The sequence below is a fragment of the Coptis chinensis genome, chromosome 7 (genome assembly GCF_015680905.1).
Source record: "Coptis chinensis isolate HL-2020 chromosome 7, ASM1568090v1, whole genome shotgun sequence".
Lineage (NCBI taxonomy): Eukaryota > Viridiplantae > Streptophyta > Magnoliopsida > Ranunculales > Ranunculaceae > Coptis > Coptis chinensis.
The window spans coordinates 1,110,937-1,129,708 of NC_141462.1; the positions used below are offsets into that span (position 1 = coordinate 1,110,937).

General features: G+C 36.3%; 1 pseudogene across 1 annotated transcript; it reads left to right on the forward strand.

Annotated features, from left to right (window-relative positions):
* Positions 1 to 3,117: 3,117 nt before the first annotated feature.
* Positions 3,118 to 16,823, forward strand: LOC147485031 (putative inactive cysteine synthase 2; annotated as a pseudogene). The gene is made up of 8 exons (XR_015203198.1): positions 3,118 to 3,437; positions 13,381 to 13,606; positions 14,293 to 14,402; positions 14,858 to 14,915; positions 15,008 to 15,275; positions 15,392 to 15,493; positions 16,160 to 16,209; positions 16,405 to 16,823. The product of XR_015203198.1 is annotated as a putative inactive cysteine synthase 2 (transcript).
* Positions 16,824 to 18,772: the final 1,949 nt, after the last annotated feature.

Here is an 18,772-nt window from a genome sequence, read left to right on the forward strand (position 1 = left end):
AATTATTTGTCATGATTTGTTTGGGCCCGTGTACTAATTTATACATTAATGTGCTTCAATTTTTCTTACTATTAGTAGTACATATTACTAAAATTTGTAAATAGACTCCGCTCGAGTATAATTCTATTAAAAATTGTTACGTTCCCTTTCATTAGCCAAGCACAGCTTGATGAAAGTTCCCCATTCCCCTCCAAGCCCAACCATTACATACTCTTTCAAGTTAAGCAATGCACCCTATAAGAGTCGATCTTGCGGTACAATACATACAAACATTTTATCAAGGCGGACACCTTAAACATAGTTTACACGCCATGATATGAAGTGGACCTAGACCCAATCCTCAAGGCTACTCAGTATGTATGTGATTCAAGATTGTATGAAAATGGTGGCTACTGAGTGGTTAATGTGTTGGGAATCATTTATATGGTTTTAAGACTTATTGCATCATATTTTAATATATAGTCAATGTTGTTGCAGCTCAAGTCAATGAGGTGATTATTACCTGTGAAGTTATGCTGATTCCTCAAGGTGGTTTCATGTTTGCCCTGTCTATTTTTTAGGTAACCTATCATTTGAGTTTTCTTTGATATCTTTCAGGCTAAAAAATTCCTTCACGATAAGTGAATTTTGTTTTAAGGTTTTTCTAATGAAGTTTCTTTGTTAGTTTTACTTCTATTGGTCTTCTTCACTTTTGATTCATCCACCGCTTTTAAACAGCGGTTATTGTGGATTCTTTCCCGGGTGTGGATGTGACTAATTTGGAATATGCCTTCTACTTTATCTTATTGCTATTGATACAATAAAACAAAAGCTAACCACTTACTAGATTATGATGCTTCATTTGTATGCCTTTTAACAATTGAAGTACCAAACATGTAAATCACGGTCATATTAATTTTCTATATTTATCTATATTTTTCAGTTATTTGTCTCTTATGATATCAATGAAAATAAGTGTAGAAGTTGTCTTCATGCATTATTTTCTTCAATAATAGAATTCACTACAAAAGCTAATGGATGGGGATGAAATTTCAAAAACTCAAATATTAGTTTCTATTGTTGATCGCTTAAACTATGTGCATAGTAATGTGTGCTTTGTTCAGGGTTGTTGTTCTTATGGAGAAACTAACTATTAACCAACTACCTGATGAACCTTTTAACTAACCAATGTTGGAGGCGCTCATGAGTAAAATAATAGGAAATAAACTTAAACTTTTAGCAGTTCTTCTCAGTATTTCATATCTTCATAGCACGATTTACAATTATTAACAAATATTGATTTTATAATTCTTAGTATTCTTATACTTTATTTATTTTTGTGGTTTCATAGTTGCTATGAAGAAAAGTGAAAGGTGGATTTTGTACGGTGAGCAAAGGACTGTGCAACTTTTATATTCCCTTAAAAGGTAAGCACCAATTATGGCCTGACTAGCTTAAGGCAGTCACAAGTTTCATACAAGATGGGCCTGAAGCATAATGTTTGTTGCATGAAGTCAATTGAACGTATTAAAACAATCACAAAGTTATTCATTAGTAGTCTACACATATTCCACTGTAGCTCTAACCCAATTGTCGGACAGCTCATGGAAGGGCTAACTGTTAGCCTAACCTAAAAAGGAGAAGGATAAGAATATTAGAAAGGGTAACAAGTATATATACTTCTGCCCCAATTTTAAAAAAGCATTAGTACAACAACTATACAAATTAAGAAAATCTCTGATGCACTGAAATAGGGCTCTCCCACCTGTACAGCCAACTGGCCTGCTTAAAAAATCTGATCAAAAGGGGGTTAGTACCGACACATTAGCTATTAAGGAACAAATTGTCTCAAATGCTACTGGTGAGTGGTGAGAACAAGAATAATTTGAGTGCGACGCCAGACAATACAAGAAGGAAGAATTTCCTGTTAAGTTTCAATTATGAAAAAGAATAGGCCAAGTAGAGTAAGAGAAATTCTTATTATGGCAAAAAAATGAATCCTTACAATGTTGACATTTGGTTTGCTGCAGTGGGTTCAAGTTGATTTAAAGCATGCAAACAAGAAGAAAGCCGCATGCCATATATGATGGACAAGGTGGAAATGAAGATTGGACCAGGTCACTATGAACCTTCAGGTGTGGGGCAAAATTGAACTCTAGCCATCGAGAGAAGAAACTACAAGGTCTAGGACAATTGTAGGAGCCTTCGCAAAAACATTGACATTATCAATTGCTAAGTATCGTAGTTCCAAACTCTGTTAAATGTGCATTGCCAACAGAGATTTCAATTAATAAAAATAAAGGCTTTTGTGAAACCCTTTTGCAAGGAATTGATTGATGAGTGATTTATATGAATGCATATCAACCAAGTGGTTTCTTTTTGTACTATATACTTTCAAAATGTATTAGTAATGTTTGTGGAAAAATTATTAGGGGAGGGTAAGAACTAAAGACAGGAACTTATTGATATACTGTGTGCAATGCAGCGGTGAGATTTGGAAAATCTCGGAAATGTTTACGTTACATGTAAGAAAAGAATCTTATGTATATTATATTTATTTGTTGATTTTTAATTGTTTCAGTGTTATTGTGTTTTTTTTTCCATTGATTTCCAGTGTGATAAACGAAGTTTCTTTCCGGCATCATTATTTTTTTTTTTTTCAACTTTTTAGTGCAGTTTGTACAAAAAAATCTCTCAATTATTAAAAAGGCTAGGGTTTGCTCCTCTTTTCTCTTTTCCTTTATTTCTCCCACAGAAATTAAAAGTAAGAAAAAAAGGGTAGTCACAAACAAATGATACCACAGACTTTATCTATAAATGACTACTTGCGTAATTAAGTCCGTTTATGTAAACACTATTTGTTGATGTATATTCTTTTACAACAAATTTCAAATAACGGTACCCGTTTGTAGAACGGGTTCCAAAACTAGTGGTCGTTCTCATAATCACAGCAAGGGCTCTTTCTCCTTATTCGCTGGGCTTCCGTTTCAATTGGACTAAGTCCATCCCCAAGCCCAATCCGAAGCCCACTACATTACTGGTAATCTCGTAATTACCCACACTACCCAAGTCCATTTCTAAACACTCCACACTATATAAACAACTCTCCTCTCAAAACCCTTTCTCCAACCTCTCTCTACAAGCCGCATCCTCAAAACCCTAAAACCCTAAAAATGGGACGTGTCATTCTAGCACAGCGTAAAGGAGTAGTAACAGAAATAGTTAACGATCCGGGTCGTGGGGCTCCATTAGCCCGAGTAACATTCCGTCACCCGTTTAGATATAAGCATCAGAAAGAACTGTTTGTTGCTGCTGAAGGAATGTATACTGGGCAGTTTGTTTACTGTGGGTAAAAAGCTAATTTAATGGTGGGGAATGTTTTGCCATTGAGAAGTATACCTGAAGGAGCTGTTGTTTGTAATGTGGAACATCATGTTGGTGATAGGGGAGTTCAGCAGGTATAATAGTAAATAACCCTTCTTTTTATTTTTTATGTGATGGGCAATTTTGTTATTTGGTGAAATGTTTGCATTTTGTGTGTGTTTTTATGATGTTGGGGGTGTTTTATGTGATGGGTAAAAATATGTATTTTTTCATTTGTATGAAAAATGAAATATATGGCTTAGTAATTGAGTTTAGAGTGATTTAGTTAGTATTTGAGAGCATGAGTTTTATTCTTTTGTTGTGGGTAATGTTTATATCTGTGTGGCTGTGTTGGGGTGAGTCTTATAGTGTATCTTGAGTTGGTTTAGTTTCATTTTTACTGGGTGAAACTTTGTTTTATATACATTTATTTACTTTTTTTGGGATTTAGTATGCCATATGCGTTAGTTTATCTGTCTATTATATATATATATATATTAGTCTTACCAAGCATTGTTAGAATAATAGATTTATGATTTATTGTAGTTATGATTTTGGATTTGGCATGCTGATATTAGAATAATGTGTCAACAAATTTTTTATCAATAAGCAATTTCTCGAGTTGTTGTTTGTCTGTTCATAGCATAAATGCTTTTTGAAAAGGCATAACATTTTTTAGATAAATTCCAAACAACATAATCATTTTCTGTTTATGACGAACACAACACCTTATCATGTGTACTCATTAGCGTGTATAAAAGATATATGAACCAACTGTTGGTCATTAATGGTTTTGAGTCACAAGGACCCAAATGTGTGTCCAAATATATAGTATGAAGCGATAACGTTGGTTATAACTCACAAGGACCATTGTTTAGAGGAAGCGGCAATTGTATTGTTAATATTTAGTTAGAAAAGTCCACAAAGGCTGATTGCCCTGCTACATTACAGGCCGGTTTACTTCGTGTTGGAGTCTTGTACATCCATTAGTACTAAAAACTAGTGAGTGAGCAGTCCTCTTACCCATGGTAAGTGTGCATGGTAAGTGTGCCTGTGGTGTTGCAACTGGTTATGCTTTAAGTAGCCTTTGTTGTCTTTGTAACTCACTTGGAGTATCAAAATTGCCCCCTTAATCGTGTTCACTTCATCTCAACTCCTAAGCACTGATTTGTTGAACCTTTTTTTGGGGTAATTTGGTGTTTTTAGTATGTACTTTTACTGTCAATAAAGGTTGCTTTTGCCACGCCACTGGCCAGTTTATTTCGTGTTGGAATCTTGTGCATCCATTAGTACTAAAAACTAGTGGGTGGACAGGCCTCTGACCCACGGTAAGTGTGCCAATGGTGTAGCAACAGGCTATGCTTTAAGTAGCCTTTGTTGTCTTTGTAACTGATTTGGAGTATCAAAATTGCCCCCTTAATCGATGTTCTTTTCAGCTCAAGTCACGAGTGCTGATTTGTTGAACCTTTTTTTTGGGGCAATTTGGTGTTTTTAGTATGTACTTTTAATGTCAATAAAGGTTGCTTTTGCAACGACACAGGCCAGTTTATTTCGTGTTGGAATCTTGTGCATCCATTAGCACTAAAAACTAGTGGGTGGACAGGCCTCTGACCCACGGTAAGTGTGCCAATGGTGTAGCAACAGGCTATGCTTTAAGTAGCCTTTGTTGTCTTTGTAACTGATTTGGAGTATCAAAATTGCCCCCTTAATCGATGTTCTTTTCAGCTCAAGTCACGAGTGCTGATTTTTTGAACCTTTTTTTGGGGCAATTTGGTGTTTTTAGTATGTACTTTTAATGTCAATAAAGGTTGCTTTTGCAACGCCACAGGCCAGTTTATTTCGTGTTGGAATCTTGTGCATCCATTAGTACTAAAAACTAGTGAGTGAGCAGGCCTCTTACCCATGGTAAGTGTGCCTGTGGTGTTGCAACTGGTTATGCTTTAAGTAGCCTTTGTTGTCTTTGTAACTGATTTGGAGTATCAAAATTGCCCCCTTAATTGGTGTTCTTTTCAGCTCAAGTCATGAGCACTGATTTGTTGAACCTAGTTTTGGGGCAATTTGGTGTTTTTAGTATGTACTTTTACTGTCAATAAAGGTTGCTTTTGCCACGCCACAGGCCAGTTTATTTCGTGTTGGAATCTTGTGCATCCATTAGTACAAAAAACTAGTGAGTGAGCAGGCCTCTTACCCATGGTAAGTGTGCCTGTGGTGTTGCAACTGGTTATGCTTTAAGTAGCCTTTGTTGTCTTTGTAACTGATTTGGAGTATCAAAATTGCCCCCTTAATTGGTGTTCTTTTCAGCTCAAGTCATGAGCACTGATTTGTTGAACCTAGTTTTGGGGCAATTTGGTGTTTTTAGTATGTACTTTTACTGTCAATAAAGGTTGCTTTTGCCACGCCACAGGCCAGTTTATTTCGTGTTGGAATCTTGTGCATCCATTAGTACAAAAAACTAGTAAGCAGGCCTCTTACCCATGATAAGTGTGCCTGTGGTGTTGCAACTGGTTATGCTTTAAGTAGCCTTTGTTGTCTTTGCAACTGACTTGGAGTATCAAAATTTCCCCCTTAATCGATGTTCGCTTCAGCTCAACTCCTGAGCACTGATTTGTTGAACTTTTTTTTGGGTCAGTTTGGTGTTTTTAGTATGTACTTTTAATGTCAATAAAGGTTGCTTTTGCCACGCCACTGGCCAGTTTATTTCGTGTTGGAATCTTGTGCATCCATTAGTACTAAAAACTAGTGGGTGGATAGGCCTCTGACCCATGGTAAGTGTGCCGATGGTGTAGCAACAGGCTATGCTTTAACTAGCCTTTGTTGTCTTTGTAATTGATTTTGAGTATCAAAATTGCCCCCTTAATCGGTGTTCTTTTCAGCTCAAGTCATGAGTGCTGCCTTTTCGGGAGCAGTTTTGTGATTTTAGTATTTACTGTGAATGTTAATAAAGGTTGCTTTTGCCATGCCATAAGCCGGTTTACTTCGTTTTACAGTCTTGCTAGTGTTAACTGTTAAGTACTAATGGACGTACGAGACTCCAACACAAAGTAAATACTAAGTCAATGAATCTAAGTCCGTATGTAGTTTAATACTCGTAAAAACGTATATATATCTAAGTTTTATTATCAGAATTTCCCTCTGGTTACGTGCCAATAATTATGTCTTACACACTATTTACATCAAATCTTAATTAGATAATGACAAACAAGGTTATACAATTTTCGATAATATTTTATTACTATATTTGTCCATATTCTTAAATATGTGAAAAATCTGGAAAAAGTCAACATTTCAAAGTCAACGGTCAAAGTCAACGGTCAACGGTCAACGGTCAATGGTCAAAGTCAACACATTATTATCAAAGTCAAACTGTTGTTTCCATGTTCGACAGGTTCAGGGTCATAGCCATGGTTCATGGCTAAGGTCAATGTACATGGCTCATGGGCTCATGACTAAGGTAATGGTTCGGACCCAACTGGCCAAGCCCAAACCTTAGAACTCAAAAGTCTAAAAGTTGAAAGACCCATCTGGATCTCAATTAAGTCCTATGGACTGGCCCCAAGCAATATTAGAAACTGGCCCAAAAACTTTAGACTGAACTGACCCAAAACACAATTGAGTTGTGCCCGAAATTAAACTGAAACCGGCCCAACAAAACAATCTAAGTTCCGGCCCAAAGACTTAAAAGAAAATGGACCAAACCAACTAAAATAGAATCCGGCCCAACCAAACAAATAAAAGGTTGGCCCAAACAACTAAAACAAACCGGGCCCAAACAAAACAACCAAGGCCCAAAAACTGAACTCGGCCAAAGCCCAAGCCCAGCCGGTCAACAGGTCATCTTCTCCAAGCTTCTTCCTCCACCAGCCACCAAATCGCGCTGGCCACCAACTTTCTTCTTCATCAAGTCGGTTCGACTCCATCCAAACCCAACCAACTTTAATAAACGCCAAATCTTCAAATCATTCAATCCAAACTTCACCCAAAACTAGATCTAGAATATTACCGCCGCCATTAACGCTCCTCTCCGAGCTTTGACAGCCCTCCTTCGACAGCACTCACACACCCTATACTACCCCACTTCAATCCATTATCAAACAACCAACAAAATCAACCCAAAAATAGTTCAAACTATATTACTGGAGGGGGTTTGGTCGAGCCACCATTAATGGCTTCTCCGAGCTTTCAACCGCCCCCAACAGCACTCAAAATCGGCCACCACAAGCCCCCAATCAACCCTCAACAACCAACACTCCATTCGAAAACGCAACAACCAAAACAGTTCAACTAAATATTTACTGGCGGTTTTCTCCAGCCGCCATTAACTCTTTTACAGAGCATCAGTAGAGCTTGAACTGCCCCGACATCACTCAACCAATTTCAACCAACAAAATACCCCAAATCCACCGTTCCCAGTTCGACAATCTAAAGGCTATCACAGTAACGCATACGGACAGAGGAGGATTCATTACCTTGGGCTTTAGCCGCCCTTGACGCTCTGTCGAGCTTCAACAGTTCAAAATACAAATTTTTGATTTTTAACAAAGTTTAATAAAACGATATGCACGACGTTGAATAAAACATGATAATGAGCAGTATTAATAGGCCGAAACCTCAGGCAGAGAAATATGTACACGGAAAACTATAGATTCGGTGAAATAGCAAAATAACTACTCACCTTAATTAACAGCTCGACGAATTCCTCCTAATCCGAGTCGTCGCGCTCCAACGCTCGAGCAAACAAGCCGCCTCCATTTTTATTATTTTTTTATTCTCTTGAAACCCTATTCTCTAGAACAATGTGATTATATACTTGGGTTTGAAACCCAAGCCCAACACTGACTCGGGCCCAGAAATCAGGCCCATGTATCTCAAATCAGGCCCATGTATTTTAGCGGAAATAGTTTTGAAAATAATACTTCCTAAACACTACCAATAAATCACGATCTGAGAATCACCTAGATTCACCTAAGTCTAAGATAACCAAATGTTCTGATATCATTAATTAAGTAAATAATTAATACCAATGTTATCTTGTTTAAGTTTAATCAACGTGCATTTTTGGGTATGTTCTAAGTTAATAACCGACGTTATTTGTTCGTATAGATTTACTTCTGAATCTCGGGACGAGATTTTTTTGAGATGTGTATAGCTGTAACGTCCGTATTTTAAAATACATATTTACTAATTAATTAATTATTTATTTATTTATTTAAAATTGGATCGGATTGGGTTTGAGATATGTGGGCCTTGTTTTTGGGCCCGAGTCTGTGTTGGGCTTGGGTTTCAGACCCAAGTATATAATCACATTGTTCTAGAGATTAGGGTTTTTGAAGATAATAAAATAATAAAAATGGAGGCAGAGCTAGAAACTTGTTTGCTTGTTTGCTCGGCGATTTTACTTCGGACTAGGAAGAATTCGTCGAGTTGAGTTTTAATACAGGTGAGTAGCTATTTTTGCTATTTTACCGGATTTATAGTTTTCGTGTATCGGTGTTTACTGTATAACGTTTCTGTTTTTTTTATACTGCTCATTATCTTGGTTTTATTCGACGTCGTCGTTTGTCGTTATTGTTAAAACTATGTTGAAAGCTTTGAAATAGACTTTGAACTGTCGAAGAAGCTTGTTGGGCCCGTCAATGGCGGCACGAGCCCAGACGTCCTGTACAACTTAAATACTGTTGTGGTTGTTATTTTAAACTTTTTGATTGTTGGTTGGCTGGTTGATAATGGGTTGAAGTGGGGTAGTGTATGGTGTATGAGGCTGTCGAATGGGTGCTGGGAAGGGCCGTCAAAGCTCGGAGAAACCATTAATGGTGGCTTGCCCAAACACTGCAGTAATATAGTTTGAACTATTTTTGGGTCAATTTTGGTGGTTGAACTCTTGTGCCATGACTTTGTATTTCTTGGTTTGATGTTGGATTGGGTGGGGGCTGTCGAGTGGAGCTTGAAGAACCATTAATGGTGGCCGAAATTTATGTCCAGATCTAGTTTTGGGGAGGTTTAGATTTAAGGAATTGAGGTTTATGCCTTAATTAAAGTTATAGGGTTTTTGTTTATGAGTCAAACCGATGTGATGAAGTTGGAGGAGGAGGAGAGCTTGTGGTGGCCGAAATTTGGGTTGGTGGTGGAGGATGTTGGAGAAGATGACCGAATTGGGATTGGACCTGGGTCGGTTTCTCTTGGATTTAGGTTTGTTAGTTGGGCCGAAATGTGTTAGTTGGTCTTGGGCCCGATTTTAGTTTGTTTTGTTTAGGGCCTTTTCCAATTAGTCTATGGGCCCGTTTCATTTGTTTTGTTGGGCCAGTTTCATTTGTTTTGATTGGGCCGGTTTCAGTTCAAATTTTCGGGCCGAACTCAGTTGTGTTTTGGGCCGATTCAATCAAGTTTTGGGCGGTTTAATATTTGTTTGGGGCCAGTCCTTAGGACTTAATAGAGATCCAAATGGGTTTTTCAACATTTAGACTTCCGGGTTCTAAGGTTTGGGCTTTGCCAGTTGGGTCCGAGCCATTACCTTGGTTATGAGATCATGAGCCATACACATTGACCTTAGCAATGAACCATGGCTACGACCCTGAACCTGTTGAACATGAAAATGATAGTTTGACTTTGACAATGACGTGTTGACTTTGACTGTTGACCGTTGACTGTTGATTTTGACCTTTGACTGGGGAATGTTGACTTTTTCCAGTTTTTCACATATTTGATTATATGGACAAATGTAGTAATAAAATATTGTCGTAAATTGTATAACTTGGTTGGTCATTATCTAATTAAGATTTGACGTGAGTAGTGTGTAAAGCATATAATATATTGACACGTAACAAGCGGGGAATTTTTATAAAACTTAGATATATATGTTTTATGAGAATTAAATTATATACGGACTTAGATTCATGGTATAGTTTCTTCGGAAGATGAAAATACTGAAGAAGGAGAAGAAAATGGAATGGAGAAGAGAGCAATTTCTCTGTTGTTTTCAAGAAACCAACATTAAAACTGATGAATTGATTTAATTGTTTGTAATCCTCATAAACAACAGTACGTGAATGTAAACAAACCGTAGTAGTAGAACGATTAGAAATCGGTCGTGACCTTTTATTTAAGAACTGATTACATAGACACTCAATCTTCCTCTTGTTGTATCTCTGCCGAAAAATGTAGTAGTGTTAATAGATAGATGTATGTTATTCAGTAATGCAAAATAACAAAACTTGTAGTGAATTAGGGAATATCTACTAAATAGGTCATATTTATGTTAATTCTTAAAGGGTATCTACCAACAGTAACAACTACAACTGAAGACGATTCTTAATTGTTTATTTTCTCATAAGTTTAATCAAAGAGCACATTAAGGTCCCCACAAATGAAAAATTAAACCAAACACTTAATCGCAAAAAAAAATTATTGTGCTTCGCACAAAAGATGCTTGATACTTTCATTTTACAAGCATTAAGTGATAATAATGGTCATAGGCAACTCAATGTAACATATATGTCTGTACGAAAAAGGCTAAAATTCACATAAAAAACAAATACTTATTTATTCCAAATCACCTAACAAAAATTTGAAGTAAAATAACTCTACAACCGAAAAACGAATAATGAATACTTGATCAATATGTGGAGATGTGTGGTAAATAGATGCTTTGGTCATAAGCACTATTGATCGACTGTTTTTCTTTTCACTCCTCACGTTCTAATTTCTAACCCGTCTCAAAACATGATGCGCCATTGTTGGTGATGTGTTTTGGTACCCAGCCTGTTTCTGGTAAAGCCCATCAAACTAAAATTAAAACCAGTCAGTATTTTTCGTTATGCCCATAAAAAAAGGCCGACGAGTGGCAATTTAAAAGTTGTATTTCATTTTGTCTATGGAGAACCTGTGATGCACATGTTAGAACTATTTTTATTTTCGATAGAAAAAACGAAACATATGTTAGAAGTTAGAACTATTGCTAGTACAGCTTGGGTTTATGTTTTAGAACTATTGCTAACTCCACCACAGATCACCTAGAGTGCTCTTTTCGATTCTATGACAAGGTGGGACAGAAGAAATTTGAAAAATGCTAAACACATTACAAACTTCAGACCAAACATTTTAACCAACTACATTTACAAGATCCTCTCTAAAATCATAGTTTGTAGAGTTAAACCGTACTACTTCTCCACAAGCTGCTTTCATCAAAGGCAGGTCCATTGGGGATAATACTAGCATGGCTAGTTAAATATTCCATTATATGAAGAAGATGAAAAAGCTTTTGATAGAATGTAGTGGTGCTTTATTGACCAAGTCCTTGATAAACTTGGTTTCTCACCTAGAGCTAGAGGTGCATTTCAACAGTCTAATTTCACCTCTGAGTAAAAAAAATTCTTTTAGAGGACTCCGACAAGGTGACCCTAAATCACCTTATCAAGACTTCTTCTCCAAGAAGAAACAAATGGGAATATACATGGGATAAACCTCAAACCTGCATCCATACCTCTTAGTCTTCTGCAAAGCTATTGTATAAGAAGCTATTTGTACCATAGAGAAGTACTGTGCTGCATCTGGTCAATCAGTGAATTGGGACAAGTCTAGTATCTTTTTCAGTTCAAATGTGCATCAAGACTTGCTCAGAAGAATGTGGAATGTCAGAAAATTTAATGAAAAGTACTTGGGAGTACCTATTGTCATATCTTCAAGGAGACAAAAGAAGATTTATGGGTGGAAGGCCAAAGTTTTGTCACAAGCTGGTAGGGGAGTACTTGTAAAAAATGTTGCACAACCCATTCCATTATATACTATATATGAGCACTTATCACTTACCTGTCAAAATATGTGATAAACTTATTGATCAAATGGCTCGTGACTTTTGAAGGCGTCAATGCAGTTCGTGCAAGTTGGGACAAGTTGTGTATTCCTAAAGCCATGGGAAGTATGGGATTTAGGAAGGCCAGAGACATGAATGCAGCTTTACTAGCCAAGCATTGTCAGAAGTTACTCAAAGGATGACATGAATCACTATGGGCATCTTTTTTCATGGTTATTTATAGTAAACGGTGGAGAGTCAAAGATGTGGATAATCTACCATATGATTGTTCTTATTTCTGGAGAGGGATTTGCAAGCATCTGAAGCTTATTCAAGATCATCCCTGCTGGTCAGTTGGTAACGGTTCAAATATTTTCCTTTTCTATGATTCCTGGCTTTCTATAGACACTAAACCTTTGTCCTTAAAATAATTCTTACCTCAAGACACCTTACTCCATTATAAACATGTCAACCATCTCTTTCTCCCAGACTCAAAGTCTTGGAACTTCACTAGGATTGGAGAGCTGTTTCCAACCTATATCAAAAACATCATTGGTAGAATTTCCATTAGGCCACTTGTTTCATCTTATTCTCTGGTATGGGTAGGTCATAAGAAAGGTGAGTTTACTGTCAAAAGTGCCTATATCATTTAATCAGAAGAAATGATAATCAAGCTCAATGCTCCTCCTTCAACTATGGAAGTATGGAGTAGTAAAGCACATATGGGGACTGAAGGTGGAGTCTAGTCTGCAACTATTTCTTTGGAAGTTGTATCTTAATTATCTTCCCACTGGTGAAATCTTGCTTCCCAGAAAATTCAAGAATGATTTATCCTGCAGCTTCTGTTCTAGAGTAGTAGAATCTGATTATCACTTTTTGATAGTAACTGGATCAGAGGCTTATGGTTTGCATCCAATGTTACACTCGGAACAGATGAGTATAGGCGCTGTAGACAATGACTTGAGAATTTTTTTCTCAAATGGATGTCTGATGAAAATGAGGATCCGAACAACAGAGGTCTTTATTGTCTTTGCCTTCTCCATGAAATCTAGAAACACAGGAGCCATGTTAAGTTTGCCAGAGGTACCATTATGATATGGGGTTATCTGGAACACCACTCATTCATCATGGTATACCAATTTAGAAGCTTTCAAACACAATGTGTAAGATGACTCTATTGTCGTTGCATCTTAGCCTAGTCACTTCTTCTCTGACAAATGGCCAAAATTCTTTTATGATGCTGATTATGACAGGTCAACTAACAAGGGAGCAGCAGCCGTATTATGCAAAGATAGACAGAACACAGTTTTAGGAGTTGGCTTCCTTCTTTTTCAATCCACTAAATTTGCCACTACTAGTCTTTCTCTTAAATGTGTTTCTAGAGTAGCAAGGTTGGACTCTGTTATTTCTCCACAAAACGTTGCTTTTCATGGTAGAGAAGAGCTTGAAACTGTTAGCATTGCTGAAGATGTCACTCAGGTATATATATATTCCCCATGCCTTTGTACTTTTGTTTTTATGTTGAAATTTGAAGATGAGTATTAGACTTTTGTTGTTTTAAATGAAGGATTACTCTGATTGTTCCTTTTGTTTTTGCTCAAATGGGTAGGCGAGATTTTTCATTTTGAAGTTGGTTTTGTCGATATTTAGCTCAGTTATTCAGTTGCACATACAACATTTGAAGGGTTTAGCAATGTATTCTTATAATGTTTGTAATGGCGTTTATTGCCTTATGGCGGCGGTAGATTATCTTCAATGAACATTTTGTTCAGTTGAGTTACACTAGAGTAGAGGGGTAAGTTGTATTATTTTCCTGTTGCTAGCTGAACTGATATTCTCAATGGCTACACACAACTCCCTCTCCAAAAAAATCTACATTTTTAAGATATAAGATTTGTTGTTCCCAAAAGATTTCCATGGTTAGTTTCATCAATACAAGAATGACAATAGCGGCACTCAACAGTCAACACAAGCAAACAGTTACAAAATGTAGGCTAACATAGTTGGAGATAATGAAATGCCTACTGTTGCAGTTTTTCATCAGGATCATCCTTGCCTTAATCCCATGTAAATGGGGTCTTCCATCTCTTGTAGTTTTTTCTTGCTGATAAATGTTCAATAAATTATGGTTACTAATTTTTGGCACCTTGAATATTCAATTTTAGCTGATTGGGAGAACACGCATGATATATCTCACCAAAGTTGTTGGAGGCTGTGTTGCGAATGTTGCTGCAAAGCTTGAGTCTATGGAGCCTTGTCGAAGTGCTAAGGATAGGTAACCTACGATGCTCGATTAATTCATTTCCTCGTGAGATTTAGTGTCTTGTCTGTTCAAACTGTTATATCAATGTTAAGGTTGGCTATCATTATTTAATCTGTACATACATCATGATACGACCATAGATAAATACTTAAATAGAAAGAGAAAGTACATCTTCCTGTTGCTCCTGAGCTGACCATCTCATTGGTGCATGACTTTTGGGTGGCAGTAAATGGTGAGCATCCAATGAGATGCTTAGGGATCCCTTGTGCAATTTTGGGATAGAAACCTCTAACAAAAGGCGCTCAAATGCTCAATTAGCTTGTAGGGCTGAGACACAACAAAAATACATTGTGAATATGGCGTACTGTACCATTTGTAGAATGGTATGAAGTTTGTACTTGATTCTAGTTACTCGCTTAAAGTTTGGTGTAATGAGTACTGACTATTTTCACTGGCTTATGTCACAGAATTGGATTAAGCATGATAGCTGATGCAGAAGAAAATGATGGTATATCTCCTGGGAAGGTTCGTTGTTGCTCTCCTTACATCTTTCTAGTTCTTAGTGCTTAGATGATTGTGAGTAATACAAGGATTTCCCTCTCTTTTTCTTTCTGCAGACAATTTCAGTCGAACCAACTACGGGAAATACAGGAATTGGTATTGCTTTTGTTGCTGCAACTAAGGTATACAAACTTATTGTCACCATGCCGGCTTCCATAAATCTTGAGAGGAGGCTTCTTCTTCGTGCATTTGGAGCAGAGATAATTTTGACAGATCCGGCAAAAGGATTGAAAGGGGCCGTTCGTTGATAAGACTAAAGAAATTACTCATGGAACACCAAATGCATACCTGTTTCAACAGTTTGACAATCGGGCAAATACAAAGGTTGTGCTCTCAGTCCATGTTCAGCTTTCGCACTGTCCTTAACTCCTTTTTCAATTGTAGTCGGTGTTCAATTTCTTTCGTTACTGACTTTTTAAAGATTTTTGAATGTTTTTAAGGATACTATGACAAGTGTTGACATATTTGTAGCGGCAATTGGAACTGGTGGTACTGTCACAGGCACAGAGGGTTATTTGAAGATGATGAACAAAGATATTAAGGTTTGAATTTCTTTAATATGGAACTTTGTAGTTTAAGGTTCTTTATAGTGGAACTGTTCTTTGTTATGTACAACGACCGTCCAAGTCCAGCATCACTCGCGTTTCTATCATTATAGAGTGGTCAATATGGAGACATTGGGAGTAATTTGTTAAACACATAACACACCTTCTTAATTATTCAGTATGTACATCTCCCGTACGCTGAAGCTGGTTGTATATCACGGCAAGCCTTTTGTTTTCCTCATCTTAAGAGATATCCTAGCAAAAGCCTCGTGTGACAGGTTATACTGTCATTCTAATACCCAACTGGTTTTTCATGCTCAGAAGCTATAATCGATTTTGCATACTAGGTTTTTAGTGTGCTAGAAATAGTAGTATTTATGTGTGGCTGAGGTGGCATGCACGTACCTTCCCTACGCAAGTATACATTAGGTTGCACTGTTTCTCATTCTCTGTTTTTTTTTTTTTAGTGTTCAACGATTTGTAGCTTATTATTTTCGAAGTTTCACATATTTCGTAGTCAGAGTAGAACCTCCTGCTGAAACTAGCACAATATCTGGAGACAAGCCAAGTGAACGAGATAATTACATCAATTTTATCATGTTTCCTTGTTGTCTCTATCTTCCTGGAGCTACATATACGTGATACACACACATATACGTGCAGGATTCATTCCAAGCATTTTGAATGTCAAATTACTTGATGAAGTTGTGAAGGTAAACAAGCTATTCTTTATGTGTATCATTTCATTATATACAAATAATTGGTTGGGATGTCCAGTTTTCTTAAGCAAGTTAGGTTGACATCTGAAGTTGATGTAAAAACCTTGTAATTAAATAGAATTGCAAGTTGGTTTTAAAGAAAAAAAAAAAAAAACATTTCTAATGATCCTATTATTCTTGAACTAGCAGGTTACCACTGGTGAAGCAGTTGATATGGCTAGAAGATTAGCACATTTCTAAGTGATGCACCCCCGCCCCTGCCCCCTGGCAACCCAAAAGAAACAATAAATAAAAAAGAAAGATCCAATACAAGCACACCCATAGAATTGATGATCCAAGTTGGATGACTAAAATGGAAATGCAAAACTACACTGATATTAGATATGTGAATTGTGGTGGTGTACCATGCAAAGGGAATTTTTATCATTTTTGGTAGATTATATAGGAGATCGACATTCATAGAAGTAGGTGATATTCTAAATGTTGGATAGCCCTTATAGTTTTCCGAGTATTGCACATTCTCAAAAATGTTTGCTCCTATTTAGGGAGTGGGGAGGATGGAATTTTCTTTTTCTGAGTCATTCAACCATTTTGTGCAACTTATTCAATATTCTTTGTGGGTATTAGCTTAGATAAGTTATTTGGAGAACAAAAAACAAAAACAAAACAGAAAAGTAAGCATAGTAACTGAGAAACGAAAAGAAGAGAAGACAACTTTGAGAGTTCATATAAATCCAAGGAACTTTCCATTTTCTTAAGTTTAAAATTTTGTAAAGATTTCTGCAAGATCAAATTTAAATAAAAGATAAAATTTGAAAACACAGCTAAATATAGACAGATAGACATACACTTGCAGATGATTATAAAATATTACCTGTAGCCTTTGTATGTAATCTTAATTAACCACGTACAAAATGGGTATTGTGTCTAGTTATAATTGGCTTCTAGACTAATTAATATGTCCGATAATGTAGAAGATGGGAGTAGGTTAACCACCATACTATGGTTTCAATCTATTGATATTTTATAGGAAATCCTTTACCGGGAATTATAAATGTATAATCATCGATTTTACCTAACTTGTTTGGATTTAAAACGTGAATACCTCAAGAAAAATGCATTTGGTAGTAGCTGGACTAGGAAAGGGAGTCTTGCAGTCCCATGGTTATTGTATGTGTTCCTATCCTCGGATATGTAGTGTTTGTGAATACTTTTCACATGCTCCTAAATATTGAAACTAGTGAACCTTAAGCCATCATTAGATGGATTGTCACATAAAATGCCAAAAGGTCAGGTTCATACAAGCAGATCTAGGCTTCACTTCAAGTGATGGCACTTTGGAGTAATAAATTGCTTAGTGTAAAGTTCTACAGTGCATTGTACCTCTAATTATTGACAAGCATTTGTATTTGAATTACAAAGCATGTATCTGCATACATTTCTGGCTAAACTTATGTGCGACATTGGTTAATCTTCCAACTATTGCACTTAAGACAACATTCAAAGTCATGAATTGGTCATAACAATTATTTTTGTAATCCTGCTTGACCATTTTTGTTTATATTTTTGGCACTGAAGATTGCGTTCCTAGGCTTTGGTGAAAGATATATTTATGGTGTTCTCTTCCATTCCATCCATGAGGAAGTTGCAAAGCTGAAACCACAATGACAATTCAACTTCTTCAGCGCAATGGTTTCTTCCTTTTTTGTGAAGTCGACAACTAGGGCAACTAGCTAGGGAACGAGATTGTTGGAGTAGAAGTCCACAGATAGCGTGATACTGTAGATTCTTTTTGTTGTTGTCAGTTGTCACTGATGATAGAGTAGTTCCACCATTTCATTTGTATTTTTTGTTTCCTCTTTTTGCAATGACATCGAAAGGATCAGGATTGCAATTCCGTTAAAAGTTGCAATTGATATTACAATGGTCTAACGTTGCTGCTTCACCTGGTTAGATTATGTTCTTATAACAAAAAGTAATTATGTTCTCAGAATCTCAGTTTTGCTTAACACTGTTTGTTTTGCGTGATTGAATCTATACATTGCAATAGCATTGGTTGGTCTAACTAAATCTTTTGATAATAATCTAATAAAATGTAAATTTTGTACATTTCTACTGATCTTGTTAAATGGATCATGTTTTATTTTGTTTCTAAAGTTTGGTAAATGCGTTCAGCTGAATTTTGAATAGTAGGTAGATAAGATGCCAATCTAGCATAAAATCGAGGACTGTTTGATCCATCTTCATAAAATGTCAGTGAAATTGTTGTTCTCAAAAAGTATTTTTCTAAAAAAATATTTATTCTAAAGATAGTTTTTAAATATCTTAAACAATATTTTTTTAAAAGTTATTTTATCAAACTAGTAAATTTTGTGATATTTCTCAAAATATCTTAGAATATCTTAACATTTTTTACTAATGGGCAATCAATATGCCTTTGGAGCTGGATGAGAAAGTGGGAAGAAAAAATTGTTTTTTAACTTGAAAAACAAATTTTTGTTATTTATCATAAAACATGTTTTTTGGACCAATAAATGTTTTTTTGGGTGAAAAACTA